This window comes from Drosophila nasuta, chromosome 2R, assembly GCF_023558535.2.
Source record: "Drosophila nasuta strain 15112-1781.00 chromosome 2R, ASM2355853v1, whole genome shotgun sequence".
NCBI classification, from domain to species: Eukaryota; Metazoa; Arthropoda; class Insecta; order Diptera; family Drosophilidae; genus Drosophila; species Drosophila nasuta.
The window spans coordinates 11,032,340-11,051,691 of NC_083456.1; the positions used below are offsets into that span (position 1 = coordinate 11,032,340).

At 38.2% G+C, this 19,352-nt stretch overlaps 1 long non-coding RNA gene across 1 annotated transcript in view; it reads left to right on the forward strand.

Moving 5' to 3' along the window:
- Window positions 1-11,515, forward strand: part of LOC132786278 (uncharacterized) — a 51,630-nt gene extending 40,115 nt beyond the window's left edge. The window contains exons 3-4 of the long non-coding RNA XR_009632424.1: window positions 7,679-7,842; window positions 10,075-11,515. This is a non-coding gene — a long non-coding RNA (uncharacterized LOC132786278). The remainder of the gene's footprint in view (window positions 1-7,678; window positions 7,843-10,074) is intronic.
- The last annotated feature ends 7,837 nt before the right edge of the window (window positions 11,516-19,352 follow it).

Genomic DNA, 19,352 nt, shown 5'->3' on the forward strand with positions numbered 1-19,352 from the left:
ACTACCGACTACCGACTGCTGACTGTTGAGGGCTGACTGCTTGACCTCAGTGTGGTTGGGACGCTCTCAGGTTGAGCGCACATGGAACTATTAATTTGATTAAAAGTGCGCATTTTTATTTGCCAGCAACACATGAGGCAAAGTTAACAGTGGCTGCTGCCACTGACTCTGGTTTATTGTGAGTGTAAGAGACGATGAGTGTGTTAGGGCGTGGCAGCTTTTGCTGTTTGTTTTCAAAGCACATTAAAATGTCGTTAAAGTTGCTGAAAATCAAATGTACAAAAATTTATCCATGGCAAATTTATTGTGCGTTGCCAACCGCCAAAAGCAGCCGCAGCAGCAGAAGCAAGAACAGCAGCAGTAACAGCAGCAGCAGCTGCAACAACACATTTCGCGGCGGCGTTTTAACGCCTGTTTGTGGCCTGGGGGCGCCACCGAATAACCTTGCAACGTTGCCTCTTCCTCTCGCACCAGTTGTTGTTGTTGTTGTTGCTTAGCTGCTTGTTCGCTGGTTGACTTGTGGTTTTGTTGTGCATGCTGCCACCCTGCCACTTGCAAGCCACCGTGCCACTATGCCACCTTGCCACAATGCCACCTTGCCACTCTGCATTGCCACCCACGTGCTCATTTGCATGCAATTCATTTTCTTAAGTGCAATTTCCATTGTTTTTTGGCCGCAGTTGATTTCCTTGCACTGCATTTTGGGACGAACGAGCATTATTACTGGCTGCCGCGCTTATTTTGGGGCATGCCACCAGTTCACCACGCTTCTCCCGAGTCTCGTTCTTCGCGCTTGTAAAACCTTTTGTCGCAAATTACATTGTTATTGTGGGTGTGGCAGCGATAACGACAGCGACAGCGACAGCGCCAGCAAGTTGTTGTTTCAATCTTGCACAACTCATCACATATTTTGGCAGCCAATCTCCTCCCATTAACACTCTCCCTCAGCTCTCTCTCCCCCTCGTTTCAGATGCCATCGCCCTGCGCTTGTGGCAGATGAAATATTCATTGCAATTTCCTTCTAATCTTCGCATAAGTTTGCGCCCAAAAAGGTGACAACTCCAGCATTAACAGTTAGTTTGCCAGCTCTAGCTTAAAAATTTAATAGAGCTCCAAACAAAGTTTGCTTCCCATATGACCCGACTCAAAGTTATCTACACTGAAACAAATTTTACATTTATTTTAATAATATATTTATTTTTATATATAATTAATATTAAGAATTAAATTGCAAGTTAAGATCATAAAACAAATCATACAAGCAATTATGAATGAATTAAGATATGTGAACAAATTGGAATAAATTCGATGCTTTACCCTAATTTGTATTGAACTGATTCTTAATTTATTAAAATATACAATAACTTATGATAAGTGGGAGTCAATCGATCGAAACATATCCCTAGAGCCTTTTCATTGTTATGATAAAAAATTAGCAGTGTTATTTAATAAATTACAATATTCCACCAAAAAAATAACATTATTGGCCAACGGAATTCCAATAAGCTAGAGCCAAAAATAAGAAAGAAACTTGTAAAAATTCAAAAAGCAGAACTAAAGCAAATAGTTCAACAAATTTGCTGACCTGTGTATTAAAAAAAAAACGTTTTAAATCCCAATATTTAATATTATTTATATAAACAAATAGTTCAACAAATTGGCTGACTTGTGTATTAAAGAAAAAATGTTATAAATCCCATTATTTAATATTATTTATATAAGCAAAAAGCATTGCAGTTTTGTACGCAAGAAAATGTTGTTATTAATTGGTTACGTTGTGCAAATATCTATTGTATTGATTGCATTGATATACATATTTTTAACTCCCTACTTTCTTTACTCAAATTAATATTTATTTAACCTTATCGAAATGGTTGATTGCCATATTAATAACTGTAGATTGTGTTATAAATGTTTTATACAGAAAGACTGCGCTGACTTCATGTTATAAATTTTGTAAATAATTGTTATGGAAAGATTTATGTAAGAGAATAGAAAGTTTAACATGCTATAGACATTTTTCCATTATTTAAATGTTTTGTTTATCAAAAAGGTTAAACGATGTCAATATTTTCGATATGAATTTATTGATTGTGTTTTGGATAACTTTTATAGAAATATTGCGTTGACTTTTTATTATTATTTATTAAATGTTTCGCTCAGTGCATGAACTGCGTCCTCTGTGGAGCCAGAAACTGTTGAGAAATTCATTTAAGTTGGACTTTGGAGCACGCGCCGGAAAATTATTTGTACTCTGCTTACATTTTTGTTTAATTAATTTTACAAAACGACAGCGCAAATGACGCCCTTGTACTCTGTAACAGGATAAGAAGACACAGGACAGAACTTGTAGAAAGACTCAGAGAAAGAAAGAACGGGATGAGACAGTTGGGGACTGTCGCAGAGTTTGGCTGTTGTCAAAGTTTATGACACTTCTGTTTGGGATTTCATGTTGACAACATTGACAAAATGTCAATGCGGCTATAGACAAAGGAAAGAGAGAGACAAAGAGAGAGAGAGAGAGGGCACTAAGAATCGGAGCGGGGTGCCGCATAATTAGACCCCAACGCAGCCAGTTTTGGGGGTACATTTGCATGAATTAATTAGCCGAAGTTGTGGCAATAACCGAGAGTCAGCGCATAAAGTGAGGCAGAGAAGCGCTTTGACTGTAGTTGTGGCTAGAGAATTGCTGGACACCATTTGGATGCGAATACTTTGTGTAATTGAAATTGTTTTTGCTATGCGAGTATAAGAAAACCAACAAAAATTCAATCAATCTTAAGGCAACGCAAAATTTTGCGTGTATTCTTGTTGTCTTTGCAGTTTTTCCCCTCACATATTTCTCGTTTTTTATTTTGATTTTTTTTCTTTTTTTTTTGGCTACTGCGTTGCATTTTAATTAAAGGCACAAACTGCCACATGCATATTTATGAAAGCAATAATAACAACAACAACAGCATCAGTAGTGGCAACAACAACAAAAACACACACACATACACACAACACCAATACATAGAGGTAACTGCACTTGCACCTGCTGGCTGCACGCCTAGTCAATATTAAATATGCGCATATTTTATGCATTTTCTGGCGCTGCTCACTTTTCTTTTTTTATACCCTGTAACCTTAGAATGCAATCCAAGAGGTGTGTCACATAATTTTCTATGTGACTCGACTAGAAGAAATCCGTATACGAGTATAATTTCATAAAGAATCCAATTTAAATTGAAAAGTTAAATAAATTTAACAATTCACATGAAGCGCAAAATAAAATCTATCGAAAACTCTTTTACAAGCATTGTAAAATTCAATAGATGTTAATTAAATTATTAAATGCAAATAATCTTAATTTGTTATTACTGTCTATAGCTCTGGAAGAAAAAAAAAGGAAAAAATAGTAAAATTATTGATTTTATTATTGAAGTGTTATACTACATTTTGTTGCATATATCTTATATCTTATAAATTCTCTTTCCATAACTTATAAATCTTTTACAAGGCATTGACTTGTTTATCACACAGCACAAAAAGATATAAAACACTCTTACTTATTTTTTCTCTCACTTTGTGAGCGCTGTTACGGCGACGCTTTCCTCCTATGCCAAAAACGCAAAATCGCTTTGCCGCCTGAAAGTATGCAGCAGAGCGTAAAGCATGCAAAGGGCGGCATACCGATTGGCGTTCGCATCCTAGAGTTGGCCACGATCCGTGTGCATTTTTTTCGTGTCACATCCATGGCCAGTGCGCCAGCAGCGAAGACCACTTCCAGTTGGATTTTCTGTCGTGATTTTGTGCAACTACAATTCACAACACTAACTCAATCCACTTGTAAGCTGAAGAGAACAGTTGAGGTGTTGCCTAGAAGAATAGATTTACATGGTTGTTGATGATTTGTACAATGCTTTACTGTTTCACCTACAACATAAAAATGCTCAATTTTCAAAATCAACAGTCCGATTCTATTTATTGTGACTAACGATTAAAATTTGAGTAACGATTCAAATTTGTAATGCTTCAAAATACATAACTTTTCTTTCTGCGGCAAGCAGCAAGCGGAAATTAAAATTTTTTTTTAAGAAAATATTTACTTATATAATCAATATTACAAGTATTAAGTAGACAAAATAGCATCAAATTTAATAAAGCTTTTTCTCAATTGTATAAGCGATTTAAAAATAATTATTTTATATATATATTTTGTGATAAATAAATAGACTTTCAACCAACAATATTGAATTTGCCTGAACAATACATAAAATATCACAATGCATTTTATTTTCCTAAATTTTTAGAGAAACGACAATTTTGTAGGACTAAATTTATTTATTTATTGCAGAATTTTAACTTCACGATACACGTATACACGTTTCAATCCATCTATAAGTCAAAGCATGTGTTTATATGAGAAAATTTATTTTAAATATTAATATTAATATTATAAATCCAAATATTTCAAATTAATTGCGTTTAAGTCAAAGCAAAAATATATAGGGTAATAATTGTTTATTTTTCTAAAGTATTTAGTATATGATTTTACTGAAGTTTTTCTGGATTTTTAAATAAATTAGGTTCTTTTGGGCGAATATTTATGCATTCTCTGCAGAATATTAAGTATACGTTACAGCAATACATGTTAACCTATTTACTATGAGTAATTCTAAATTTCTGTTGAATTTCATAAGTATTCCTCCAGAAACTCCCACCTTGACAAATAACATTTGGCTATAGCTTACGTGTACCTAAAGCTGCTTGTTCGTGTTCGAGCTGCACGCATCTCTATGTAAAAATTCCCCCCTTGCCACTCACACACACTCACAAGTACACACACACATACACAGTTCAGTTTAGTGACTCGTTGAGTGAGTCTGTAAGCGTAAGAGTGTGAGTGTTGGTTTGTTTGTTTGTTTCTTGTTTGTTTGTTTGTGCGCTCGAGATGAAAAAGTTAAATTTGTTTCGTGTCAAAGCGTCGCCATCGGCACCGGACTAGGGCTAAGCGCGTTCGACATTTTTGGTCAGAATTGAAAAAGCATCTACAGCTACAAAAGGAAGCAGGAGGAGGAGGAGCGGAAGGGTGGGAGGGGGGCAGGGAAATAGAAACCATGGATGCCAGCACGCAAATGCACCTATGAACGCCTTATTCCGCACTCCTCCCCCCCCCCGCTTGTTGATCTCGCCTTGTGCTTGTGCTCTGCACATGCCCGCACATGCACATTGCGCATACGTCACGTTGGCCAACAGCGGGACAGTTTTGTGTTTTACTTTAAATTGCATAAATATGTGTGTGCGTGTGTGTGTGCGTGCGTGCGTGTGTATGCTTGTGTATGCTTGTGTGTGTATTCACATGAGCTGTGTTGTATATTTTAGCCACAAAAGTGTGGCCTTTGCTGGCGTCATCGCCCTGACAGTTGCCCGTCGCTTTCGATGACACCTGCAATGCTCGCATTTTATTACATTTTATGTGCAGTTCGACCTGCTTTGTTGCTCGTTTACACACGTGTGTGTATCCATTGTTGTTGTTGTTGTTGTAGTTGTTGGGCGACCCTGTCAGTTGGTAAACGCATCGGAGCGCATAAACAAATGATATTCAATTTATTGTATTTATATCCATGCGTCGCTGCATTGTTTTCACATTTCGTTGCAAATATTTTCGCACTCTTTGTATCAGAATGACCTTTGACATAAACATCTGCACTTCTTGTTTTTCCTTTTTTTAGTTTTGGGCTTAGACCTCGAATAGATAAGCAAGTCAGGCGAATTTCGTGCTCAGCCTGATGTCACTCAAAACTCATTTAGCGGATTAATTTGACTAAGCGCCGAGCAGCGCAGAAATCTTTGCCTAGCTTTCACGCTGCTCCCCAGAGCGAACGAGGCGACCAGCCGAAACTAAGGCGATTTAACGGACCAACTGAGATGCGCACTCCGCACTGATAACAGAAAGAGAGGGAGAAACAAAAAGGATGACAGTGACTGAAGAAGAAAGAAGGCTGGCGTTGCCTTTGGAATAATTAGCAGCTGGCGATGCAATCGCATTTGACTTCGCCGAAAGAAAAACAGTTGCCACTGCGGTCTGTGAGGTGTGAATTATATAGGAAAATATTCGGGAAAAGCCAAAATCGTATGCAACACGACGAACAAAAGCTGTCAAAGTTTTTGCTTTGTTTGCAAAGTTTGCGCCACAAGTTTTGCCAACGCAGACAACGTCTAACGATTCCTGCGGTCTATCTTTCCTCCGCTCTCTTTCTCTCTATCAGTTTCTGTCTCTGTCTTGTTCAACTTTTGCATCGATGCGTTTGTCGCGTCTCTGCTTCTCCCTTGGCTCAAGTGCCAGCGCGCATATGATATCCTCCATGACATTCAATCTGTGTTTGAAATTGACTTTATTGACCAAGCCGAGGACATCGACAGAGCAGATGCTCAGCCCGTTGCTTGTCTCCTTGCTTGCTCCCTATCTCTGCCTTGCCGCTACCTCCTTCGACTCCAGTGACACAAAAAACTTGTAGCAATTTATTAAAGTACATTCAACTTTGGGGCAAGTCGCTGTCGTTGTCTGATAGAGTGTTTAATGGATATGCAACCAACTGGAAAGTAAACTCTCTGTGTACCTCAATACCTCAATGGCAGCGGCATTGAGCTTTGCCCAGTTTTTGTTGCCACTCCAACTATTTCATAAATCTCCATGAAAATCGCTACCAAATTGCTGCTGTCTATTATCGGCGATACAATTTGCGCCTCACAGTGGGCAACAAATTCTCAACTCGACTTTGCACCCAACTCAAAGTAACTCTAACTCGAAATGAAAAGTGTTGATGGTCAATTCAAACAACAGAGATACTCTAACAGAAATCGATATATACAGAAGTTGAACGGTGTGGGTATCCAATTTAATTAAAGTTGTTATTTTACTTAAAGTGTTAAGAATTAGTTACGAAAATTTAAATTTTTTTCTATATCCATTACAAATAATGTTTGCTTTATTTAAAAAAAAAATAAAAAATATATATATATAAAAGGTTAAATCGATTCCCTAAAGAATTATTATTGTTACAAATTTTACTATTATTAGTGAGGGAAAAATGACTACACTCTAGACTAAAATGAAACTTGTTAGACCACTTTCACATTAAAATTAATGCAAAATTCCTTATTCATGCATTAACAATTTTGAGTGAAAAAGTTATACTATTGAATTCAGAATTAAGATAGCAATACACTTTATAATTTCAAATTTTTTGTCTTAAATAAGCTGGATTGAAATTATTTTAGCTATTCTATAGAGAATAACTAACTATTACAATTAACAATAAATAAAGTGCACAACTTATGTAATTATTAAATTCGACAATTGTTAAAATATTATCAAAAATCATGCCTAAAACAGTTTTACATGATTTTTGTAAATATTTTGATTCTTAACAAATCTGTGAATATTATATTTTATACATCGTTTTTCATATTATTAATCTCCTTAATAATTAAAAATTGCAAATTTGCTTCACTTTTTCTTTGAATTATAAAACCCGTTCACTTTAAAAATATATTTTCCTTTCATTTTCATAAAATGTGCCAATTATATTTGAAATAAACATTCTACATTTTGTATATTTATTACATCCCTTCCATATATTTGCATTTCATATTTAATAATCAAAAACTAATATTGCTTTCATCGTATTTTCAGGTTACATAATACATGAAGAAACGTTTTAACCTTTCGAAGAGTGCAGAAGAATAACTAAAATGGATGCACCTATCACCGTAAATGCAAATAGACTGACACAGGCAGCTAGGCATAGAAGACCAGGGCACCAGGACATCAGCACACACGAGGGCAGAGCATCAAAGGTGGGTCAAGGGAGGGGAGGGCAATGTCTAAAAATAAAGTCGGGGCGTTGGTTTTGCCGCTGGCGTTGAAGTCTGCAACAACCTTGCACCGGCGGATGTGGCCGCTGTGTGTACAGGCACTTAGTAAGCATATCCGTTTTGGTTTTATTTCCGCTCGACACACACACTTCCACTCACCCACACACACACACACACATACGCATAGATGTATGCATGCATTCAAATGCAACGGCAATTGCAATTTGATGCACAAACAAATCCAACTGACCGGCCAATCCGATTCGCACACATTGCTCGAGTCGCTCTCTATTTCTATGTGCGGGTGTGTGTGTGGGTGTGTGTGTGGGTGGGTCGACTACTCTAGTGCCCTCTGTTTATGCTTTGGTCGTTTGCACTCAAATTGAGTTGCCAGTTGGTGAACCAACTCACAAAATGGCGCCCGTGAGCCATTTTTAAATGCATTTCGCAGCGAACTTTTTTTTGTTTTGCTTGCCTTAGTTGTTGTTGCTGGGCGTGTGGCAAGTTAATTGCCTCATGGTGGCTGTGCAATGTGCGCTTAGGCTGTCACGTTTGACATGGCCAAAAGCTCATTTCCGTGCCCGCAATTAAATTGTTAAGCATTCGACTTTAAGACGTTGTTGCCATCACTTCCACCGACCACCGACCACGTGGCGTATGCGTAACGTGGCACGAATTGCACGAAATTAAAGTAGACATTTTCGGGAAAATGGCAAATGGGAAAAGCTAAGGAGTATGACCGCATTCAACTACTCCACGTTGCTCTTCTGACGGATGCAATTTTAATTTAGCCAACAAAATGAGCAAAGTGCAGCCGAAGAAACGAAGGAGATAAAATGAAGGCAAGAGAAAAGAGACGTCACATCGGCTGGGCAAACAAAGCACCACAGCAGCAGCAGCAGTAGAAGCAATTGTTTTGCCTTGGCGCAGGCATTTTGCCTAATGTATAGCGAAGTGCAGCTGCTGCCACACGCAAGTAGATGAGCGCTGTGGTTGTACGCGGCGTATGCGCAACTTATGAAGATGGCGCGAGCAACAACGGAGTATTTCGCCTAAAAATGTCAAGTCACAAGTGTTGAATTCACACTTGACAAAGCAGCGCGAGTGTTGGCTGTTGGCTGATGGCTGTTGGCTGTGTGGCGCCTCTTGGCGCGTTGCACGTTTGCAACTGACAGTTTTCATTAAAATGTTATCAAAAACGAGAGTTCCGCTTGAGAGTGCCGCAAATGTGTGTCTGGCAGCAAACAACTTAAATGACAGTGCAACACTAATAATGGCACAGTTGCAGCTGTGACTAATCTCAGTCCTCGTCTTCATCTTAGTCATTGTGAGTGAGCGAGCTGTGTGTATTTATTAATTACAACAGCAAGGGTGCAGCATGTGCCACAATGGAGTCGCTGCAATGAGTTTGCCAAATTCGTTGGCATTTATCAATCCAAATTACAGCTGCAACTTCAGGTGCAACACTTCAATTTCCTATACTCAGCACAGTGGCAACCAAGCGTTGCATGCAGCAAGGCAAAACTTTACAAAACACACACACACTCTTGCTTACGTTTAGTGCTTTAGATAATAATTTATTTAGCGTAAAATTAAAATGAATGCAAATTTTTGGTGGCGTTGCAAAAACTTTTTGATTAAAGTGAAAATGAAACTGCCAAGTTTTCGAAGGTTGTTGCGTATCGGTGTGTGTGTGCTTGAGTGTGTGTGTGTATGTGTTTTAGTATGTGTGTTTGTAAGCTTATGTTATCGCAGGTGCTGTGTAGAATAGTTTAAGCTACCTTTCCTCTTCTCTCTGCTCTGTTTCTGCTGCTCCTTTTTGACTTTGCTGCTGCTGCTGTTGTTGCTATTGTCAATTGCTGTTGTTGTTGTTGTTGTTGTTGTTTGTCTTGCTGTTGTTGCTGGCAACATAAAGTTTATTGTACTCAAATTTCGTTGCTTTTTGTTGAAATGCTGGATTTGTGTGTCGAGCTTGTTTTGTGTTTTAGTATTTTGAGCAATGTAAGGCAAAAGTTTCATTGACTTTGGCTCGCTGTTGCTCATTAGCTCAAAGTTGAGCCAACAGTAGCAGGAGCAGCACAAAACTTGGCCACAGCTGCAACCGTCGACTAGAATAGTAACTGAATTCAAACTGAGAGACAGGGAAAGAGAGAGAGGAGGAGAAAGGAGAGACAGATAACTTTTCTAATTGGCATTTTTCCGCAATGATTGCAGTTCAACACGCTGCGATAAAAGCTAATCGAATTATGCTTTTGGCCAAACAACAACAACAACAGCAACGGAAAAAAACGAAATACTAACAAACAATTGCTGTGGCAGCAACAGAGTTTTGCAAAAGCGAGCGTCATGTCAATGGCCAAGCAAAAATGTTCGGCTATCCGGAAGCACACACAAAAAGAGAGAACGTTGCAGGCTGAAAAAGCAGACTTTTACAGGCCATTAACAAAAAAATGTTGCGCCTTGCCATATGCTACATAAAATTTACTCAGAATCAGCGCCAAAATGTGCATTGGCTGTGTGATCTTGGCGCCGTCGCTGTTACTTTTTTTGTTTTTTTTAATTTTTGGATGAGGGTGTAGGAAACGCCAGACCGGAAGCAGCAAAAAACAAACAAGCGAAGAGAGAGAGAGAAATCGCTAACACAGAAAAAAAGGGGAAAGCGCAGAAGGAATGGGCAACAAAATGGCATTACGACAGGGCATGTAGGAAACAGCAATAACAACAAGAACAATAATAAAAAAAAGCAGCAGCAATCACAACAATCGCAACAACAACAAAAGCAACAATTGCAGCGGGCGCCTCTCGCCTGTCGAGTAAAATGATAAATTTAAACGCAGTGACATGACAAATCGCCGCTCATTTGTATTAATCAGGCGAATAGCGGGCGTTGGCGAAAGAAAACTTGCCAACCCTTTGGACAACCCCTTCCCCCTGTACTGTAAGGCTTCCCCCCACCATCCACGCAAAGCTTCTGTTTGTTGTTGATGTTGCAATTATTGTTTTATGCTGCGCACTTAGAGGCAGCTAAGCCAGCAGCCCACTTAAGTGATTTGGGCGTGTGTGCTAAGAGTGTGTGTGTGTGTGCGAGTGTGTGTGTGTGTTGCAATTGTTGTTCTTGGCATTTGCATAATAATTTCGAGTCGAGTTAATTTTGCGAAAAATTAAAATATTTCGTAGTTTTTTTCATTTTCTTTTTTGGGTTGTTTGCTGTGTGTTTTGCTTGCAACTGCAACTGAAATTGAAGCAGTTTGCTTGCCTCATCTTCTCAGGCAGGAAATGAAGAGTAAAGGGGTGCAGGGAGGAGAGAGAGGAGGGGGAGTAAGTATCCATTTCGTGTGGCACACACACTGACTTCCCTTTGAGTGATTTATTTTTGCAACTGACATGCGAAAAGAGGAAACTGAAACTGAACTCGGCACGATGGGAGGCTGACAGCAGCCAGAAGACAGCAGCGAAAAAGAGAGAAAGAGACAGAGAGTGGGGGGGAAACGAAAGAGAAAGAAGGCAGATTGCGGCACTGAGTTTGCTCTTGACCAAGTGCAACTTCTTTTTGAGTGCGTCGATGCCTCAACGCTGCCGTTGTCCTGGTTGTTGTCAGCATGTGTCAATTTAATAAATACGAGCACAAGGCATCTGTTGTTATTGGAGCTTGATGAACTTACCAGATACCCAATGTTTGCTCTAGTTGAGTCTAATTGCTTTAAAATATTTATTATATATTCATTTCATTCAGTATTAAATACTCTATAGCAGGGGTGCTCAACGCCTATACACTGAGTGCACTTTTGTTTTTGTAGATGCTCTGTGCTTATGGGTAGTGCGCCCATAAGCACCGTGCATATGGGCTTCGATTTGCATGCGAAACAAAAACAATTTTGCTTGTTTCTCCTTTACATCTCTTTCCGTCGTCACGCTTCGCTGACCGCAATGTATTTTGTTTTTGTTTTTTTCCTCGAACACATGCACTGGAACTTATTCTTCTGTCTGCGTTGGCTTTTGATTTATTAAAATGCGTAATATGCTTCGTAGTTCTGGATGTAAACACAAAATACAATCGTAATTTCTCTCAGTGCATAGCTGCGCTTCAACACAAAAGCGCCGCTACATATGTACACGTTTTCTTGTGTCTGTGTTAGTAGACGCACTGCCATAAGACGAATTTGAGCACCCCTGCTCTATAGTATTGTATGACACATTTAATATTTTATATTACACATAGTATTTTAAATTCGAAATCGAAAAGTTATTAAAATGCTAAATAATCGATTGAAGTTAAATTGTATTAAGTATTTAGAACTATTTTATAATAATTAATTTTATTTTTGTTAGTAAGTTTAAGTGTTAAATATATATATACAAAATATTTTAATCATATATAGTATTTTTTTTTTTTCTTCGTGAAAGTACTTCGAATTCAGTTTTAAAGTAAATAAATGTAATAAAGAGTGTGTACTAATTTACTGTCAATATTAAAAGCGTGCACACCTAAAAGGAAGTTGATGTGTTCTCACATTGGTCAAAGCGAACTCTTAACTCTCTCAGTAAATTCCTTAATGGGTACAGGGTAGAGAACAAACAACGATGAAGTGTAGAGCGAAAGAACAAGATATGAGGAGTGGCAAAAGTGGAGGAGCGAGCAGATAAGGAGGCAACAGACAGTTTGTTGCACGTGCAGAGCTGATGCGAAAATGCGACTTCAAAAAATACAAAAAGGAAAAAAATACGCAAAAAAATGAAATGAAATAATTCCAAAAACATGAACTGAAAACATAATCGAGTGAGCGTCAAGTAAAAGGAAGACACGTAGTCGACAAAAGAACGTCCTGCCAAGCTCTTCAAACCTCATATTGACACATAAATAGACTTGGTCCGCACACACATATACAGCTATATATACATATATACTGACAGTGACACAGAGCAGCAGACACACACAGAGGAACAACAACACAAGCTGCTGGCTGGGAGTTGTTACAAAAAGTAATATTTGTGATTAATTTGGTTTCCTATTTCGGTCTGTTGGACAACGCGAACGCATACGCCGAAATACGAGTGCGAGTATAACGCACACACTGCAACAACAACACACGCACAACAACACACACACACACACACACACACCCATACCCATAGAGAGCGAGTGGAACGTCATCAGCATCATCTATTGGACAACGAGAACGTGAGCTGTCAACAACTTTGCTGTGACGATTGTTGTTCTTCTTTTGGGCATTGCTTTGTTTCCACATCCACTTCCTTCACTTCCTTCTCTCTTTCTACCATTGTTTACTTTCGCTTCAGTGACGAAATTAAATCGATTTCATACAGCTCTGACTTTACGTGTGTGTGCGTCTTGTCCATCGCACTGCATTGCTTTAAGCTGTTATTAAAGACCGCATTGAGTCAGGAAATGCTGCTCATTCATTGTGTGGAAGGGATTCTTGAAATCCGGTTTTGGCCAAGTTATGATAAATTTGCAAACAGTGCCAACTTAATGAACAGTTTTTAGTTATTTCTCCAGCTGGCAGCAGTTGCGACACCCGCTGGTCAAACCGCAGACTAAGGCAAGGATACCAAAGCTACATACAAACTAAAGCATACTTCAAGGCGCAACTATTAAATACTCTACGAGAAGAGTTTGCAGTGCTATTCTTGACTCCTTTGGCATCTGAATAGCCTAATTTGTATGACTTTGTTGAGATAAATGCATTGGCTAATTATATTTAATTAATTATATTTTGCATTGCACTAATTATATTTTTTTTGTAGATAATAATTTCTCTTATTATTATTATCATATATATTTGATGTTGTATTATGTATGTATTATTATATTTGATGTTGAGCAATCACTAAGTTATTTAATAATATAAAAGTGTTCTTTCCCACAATTTATCAAAGGATAAAACCTCCATTCAATTTAATACTTCCTGAATAAAGTTTTTTTTAATTTCGGTTTGGTATTTTCGTTTCTGTTATAATTGTTTTTTTGTTTTATTGATTATTAATATATTCATAACTTTTTATTTCGATGATGACTTATTTTAGCTACTTATAATATCTTTATAATAATTATTTTGCATATATATAATATATTAAAGATCTAATTCTCTTTAGAAGTAATTTTTCGTAAAGAGAGAAAGTTCATTCTTTTTTATAATTAAGTTTAAACCCTCTTTTAATAATATAATTTGCATTAATTCTGCAAGTATTCTTCATTGCATCAATTTGATATTTGTCTAAAGTTATATAGTCAGGTGTCTGATCGCCTTGCTTAAGACAGAGTAGCCTTAAAGTGGACATACTCTGTTTTAGAGTACTGCTGCAGTAAAAGTCAACAGTAGTAAGTAGGGACAAGAAGTACGCAGCTTAACAAGCAACTAAAACAGCAAATCAGCGCACAATGTGAAAAGAGTTGGAAAAACTAGTGCCAACGGCAGATAGAAGGAAGAGCAACAACTACAACAAGAACAGCAACAAAAGCAACTGCAAAGGCGAAAAGCAGAGCTTAAACTAAAAGGATTTTCAACTATGTAGAAGCCCTACAACTGTTCAACAGCTCAACAGCTGTACGACTGACGACAGACAACAATTTCGAGTCCCTTAAGGAAATACAACAGTTGCATTTTGGCCAATATAACTGCACTTTAATGCACTGTGAAAGCAGCGAAAAATGAAAATTACATCCTAATTGCGAACTGCCACTTCACTTTGCTATTTCCTTCATGCAAGATTTCACAAATCTGTCAGTCATTGAATGCGTTATGGGTTTATGTGACTGCATATAATATAAATGCCTTATACACTATACATACATACGTATGTTGCTTTGTCAAAAATTGCAAAATAAATTGAATTTATTCCTAAATTGAAAAGTTTTGGAAAAACAAAGTTTTATATTTAATGCCAATATATGATTATGATATTTAAATACAGCCATGATAAGTGGATAAAATATAGATATGATAGAGAGAATAAATTTAGGAAATATGACAGAGAAAACGTATGATCTGTAGTTGACAAAATTTTTCACGAGAAGATTTATTTTGAAGTATATCATATCTCTAATTTTTTATTTATAATCCTGAAGATACTTAATTTGTATATGGACATTATAAATGCAAGACAAATAATTAATTCATCTAGTATTATAATTATAATTATTAATATTATAACTGCACTAGAAACTTGTTTCCTTTAAGATATACTTTTAGTTCCATATTTTTGCAATGATTAAAAGACTTACATTCATAGATAGACTGTGGTTAAGCAAGAATATAATTGAGTACGGACTGGATTTTAGTAACTGTAAGAATAACTGAGTTTTACCATTATATCTGACATCTTAAAGTTACGCCACTTTTGAAGGAACGTCAACCCGCAGTAAACATTTGTATAAATTATTTGTAAGATAAAAATTCTTGAAGACATGTCAAGATGTTCGCATAATCAGCTCGTGTCACAATCAAACATGAATATTTTCTTTGAAGAGCATTTGTTAAGCGGCTGCCCTTAGCAATTTTTTTAATCAATTCACTGATAACCCATTCTTCAAGTTCTTCTCTTTCTCCCCTATACACCATTCTTAATGTGACTGTCGCTGTTGCACTCTGTGTTGCCACAGACGCATTTCGTTGGCGCTGAGCGTAAAAATATTTAATTTTAATTAAAGTGACGTCGCCGTCAACATGCTTGCCTCTCTTTCCCTCATGCCACGCGACGCGCCGCGTCGACGTCTTTGTCCTTGTCGCCACTGTTGCTTGACGCTGCTTGCGGCATTTGTGCCACAGCAATGTGAAATGCAATACAAAAAGGAAAAAAGAGCAGGAAAAATAATTTGCATATTTTTGTATTAAAGTATTGAAGCGCGCTGCTCTGTGAGTGGGGCAAGGCGACAAAGTGCCACACAGTCGACAGTCAGCAGTCTCACACGCGGAGTACGAAGTTGGGTGTCACTGACTCCGTGTCAAACCCCAGCGACCACTTGTGCGCGCAACTAAGCGGCAGACCAGTGCAGCAGCAGCGGCAGCGGCTGCCATTTAAATTGTTTGTGCCACAGCGTTGCAAATGCGCTGCGCTGCCATGCCACACGTGGACACTTGTCAGAAGTTTGCAGCGCTAGCTGCGGCAGCCAAAGGTTGCATCATTCTGAATAGTCTCGAGTGCGGCTGTTGCACGTTTAACTCTTTCTCTTTTTTTTTTGCCCGTTTTGGCTGTGGCAGTAAAAGTTGATTTCATTTATCAGCAGCGTTAATGTTGCTGCTGTTGCTGCTGTTGGTGTTGGTGTTGGTGTTGCTGTGAAGACAGCCTAATTCTCCGACGGGGCCAACGACTTCAACGCACTTAGCCAAATGAGAAAGGGCCACCAACAAATGAGCAAAGCATACGTAGTGCATGCCACGTGTGGCATGTGGCATTTGGCATAGCGGACTCGCCAGGTGGAAAGCACTTAACGGTAGTCATGGCCCCAACACTTTCCCTTCCCCCCTTCGTCACCCTTTGAATGTTGCCACAAAGGGATGCAAAAAAAGGAAGGGAGAAAAAAGTGCAGGCATGACTTCAACTGACTCGCGTTGCAAGCAGTTGCCGGCTAAGTGGCGCGTTGAGGGTTCCGTGTTGCACTGAAAGGATGCTGTGCGCAATGTCCTGCGCTAGCTCCTTGCTGCTGCTGTTGTTGATTATAACGCATAATAAACTGGAATGCCACTCAGCGACTCGCGCTTTTGTGTGCTCTTGCCCCATGTTGCAGGCACAACAGTTTATGCCACACACACACAGACATACACATACACATACAGACAAAGGCGCGCTTTTCTGACATTCTCACACAACTATTGTCAATTGGTTTAACAACTCGCCTGAATAACATTCCCATGCATTACGCATTACCAAAAAAATTAAACACAAAAACAAACTGTCTCACCCCCTCCATAGCTTTCCCATTTACCCTCCCCCTCCGCAGCGAGTCGCAATTTTGTGGTTGCCGTGTGCTTTATGTGCTTTATGGGCCTCTGCTCGCAGTTGTTGTTCAAAAGTAAACAACAAACTCTCCTCTCCTTCTCTCTCTCTCCCTCTTTATCTATGTCTCTCTCAGTTCTTCGGCGTCGTCGGAGTCGCGATGCAGTCGAGCGTAACGGCAAGTCAAAATTTGTCGGCGTCGTTCTGTCCATCTACTTCCTATACCCAAATCTATATGCCTCCCTCCCCACTCTCTCTCACTCTCACTCCCTCTTTTCTGTGCCTCCTCGTCCTCTAACTGTTTGTTCCATGTACAAACTGACGGCGACAACATTACTTACGGGGCCACAGTCAAATTGCGAGGGTGCAGGTAGCTTGAAACACAGGAGCGGTTCAATGTAGGCCCAACAGATCGTTTAATTAAGATGTGTATTAAAAAGGCGTTTGAATTGATATTTTAGAGAAATATTTTACAGTTCAACATTACTTTAAATGGTTACATTTAATGATATTTTAGAGAAATATTTCAAAGTTTTAAATTATTTTAAATGGTTACATTTAAAATGGTAAAAAATTTATAACAATTTAAATGTATAATAATATATCATAACTACGTGTAAATATTTTATGATCAGACCATTACAATAACCCTGAGCTAAATACAATGTATTTATTTTAGCTTTCGTTTCCAATAAAATATAAAATTTACTAAACAATAATACACCGAAATAATAATATGAGAAAATAATTTTAAATGTAGAATATATATAAAATATAGGTATTGATCTCATACTATAAATTATTATAAATGAGTTCCATTAAATAGAATTTTGCTATTATTTAAAAGCTTAATATTAATTGGGACTTCAACAAGAAAATAAAAAAGCGAAATATAATTTACTTAAAAGTAAACTGAAAAATATTACAATATCAGTTTTATCTCTTAAAATAAAGAGATTTTTAATTCGAAATTTAATTTTTTTAAATGAGATTTAAAAAAAAATATACAAATATCACTTTTTATGATTTTAAATCATTTCATAAAGGAAAGTTATAGGCGAGGGCACTTTAGATTTGTAGTCCTGAATTATACATTGAACTTGCGATATTCATTTGGAGTTTTACTCTACTTAATATTCTAAAAATAGTCTGCAATCCATAGAAATGTAATTTGAAGTAATTATTACTATTGTTATTATATGATTATTACATAGAATTAATTGTTGCTGATTTCAACAGACTAACAAAACTATTCTGTTTATAATAAATTCTTTTAATAATACATTTATTATAAGTTTTACAGATATATATGTAGACATAGCACTTCCTGTATATAAAAAGTTCTTACCGTTCTTACTTAAACTTCATTTGATTACATATATTCAAAAGAGCTTTAAAAATTACTTTATATTCTACTTTAGAAATGACTTTATGTTCTACTAGAAGCGTAGAATTTCCATTCACAGAGTGAGTCCGCTCCTGAAGTGAGCGCAACCAGGCGTTAAGGGCGTCGCCGTCGCAGTCAACGTTGCCGTTGCCGTTTCTGTTTCTGTTGCTGTTGCCGTTGATGTTAGCTTGGGCTTGGGATTTGTTTGCAAGGTTTACTTAACGCACAGTTCGTCGGCTCGTCTAGCAAAGTTACCTTTTTGCGATTGCCGTCTGTGGGTTCATTTTATAGATGTAGACAAAGTATAGAATAGAGGGAGGGAGAGGGGAGGGGAACACAGATATATATTCAATTTTATGCTTGGCATGTGCCGCGAAGGTTGGCGTCAGTAAAGTTCCTTCAAGGCAGACAGAGATCTGTTGGTCGATTCGAATCGAGTCGAGGTCTGTGTGGCAAAGTTGCCTGCTGATTACTTGACATATGTATGTTGCAAGCATTTGCTTTGTGCGGCAGCGTGTAAAACGGCAATCGCGTCTCACCGACAAAACCAAAGCCTAATTTTGCACAGAGCACAAGAAACAGAAGCGACAGCTATGTGATAAATGAAGCGCATGAATAGCGCAAAAGTGTGTGTGGCAGCCACAGCAATAGCAACGGCAACAAGCGCAGTGACCTGTGACCTCAGCTGGTCAGCTGCAGCAAAGTTGCCCCTAAAAGTAAGTTTGCAACAAAATTTACTAATTTAATTTTTGTCAATGTTGCTGACAAAGTTGTTGCACTCGCAGTTGCACTTGCAGCGTGTCCTTTAAAAGGACGACCGTCGCATTTTGCATGCTCGCGAGTCGCGAATCGCGCGCGACGTGCTGCAAGGTGGCAAGGTGGCAACACGGTTGCACGTGGCACCTTGCACGTTGCACGCTGTAAACGGCATCGTTTCGTTGCTTGCCAAAAAATAAAGTAAAGCACTCCGCTGCTTGCTGTTAGCTGCTCGCTGCTAGTTGCAACATCATCGTGGCAGCAACGTCGCGTCGTCATCCTGCCCCGAAAACTAATGTGGCATTATTAAGTTTTGAACTTTGTCGCCAAACAGCAACAACAATGGCAACAGCAGCAACAACAACTGCAGCGAGTCCTTCGCATCCTTCGCTTC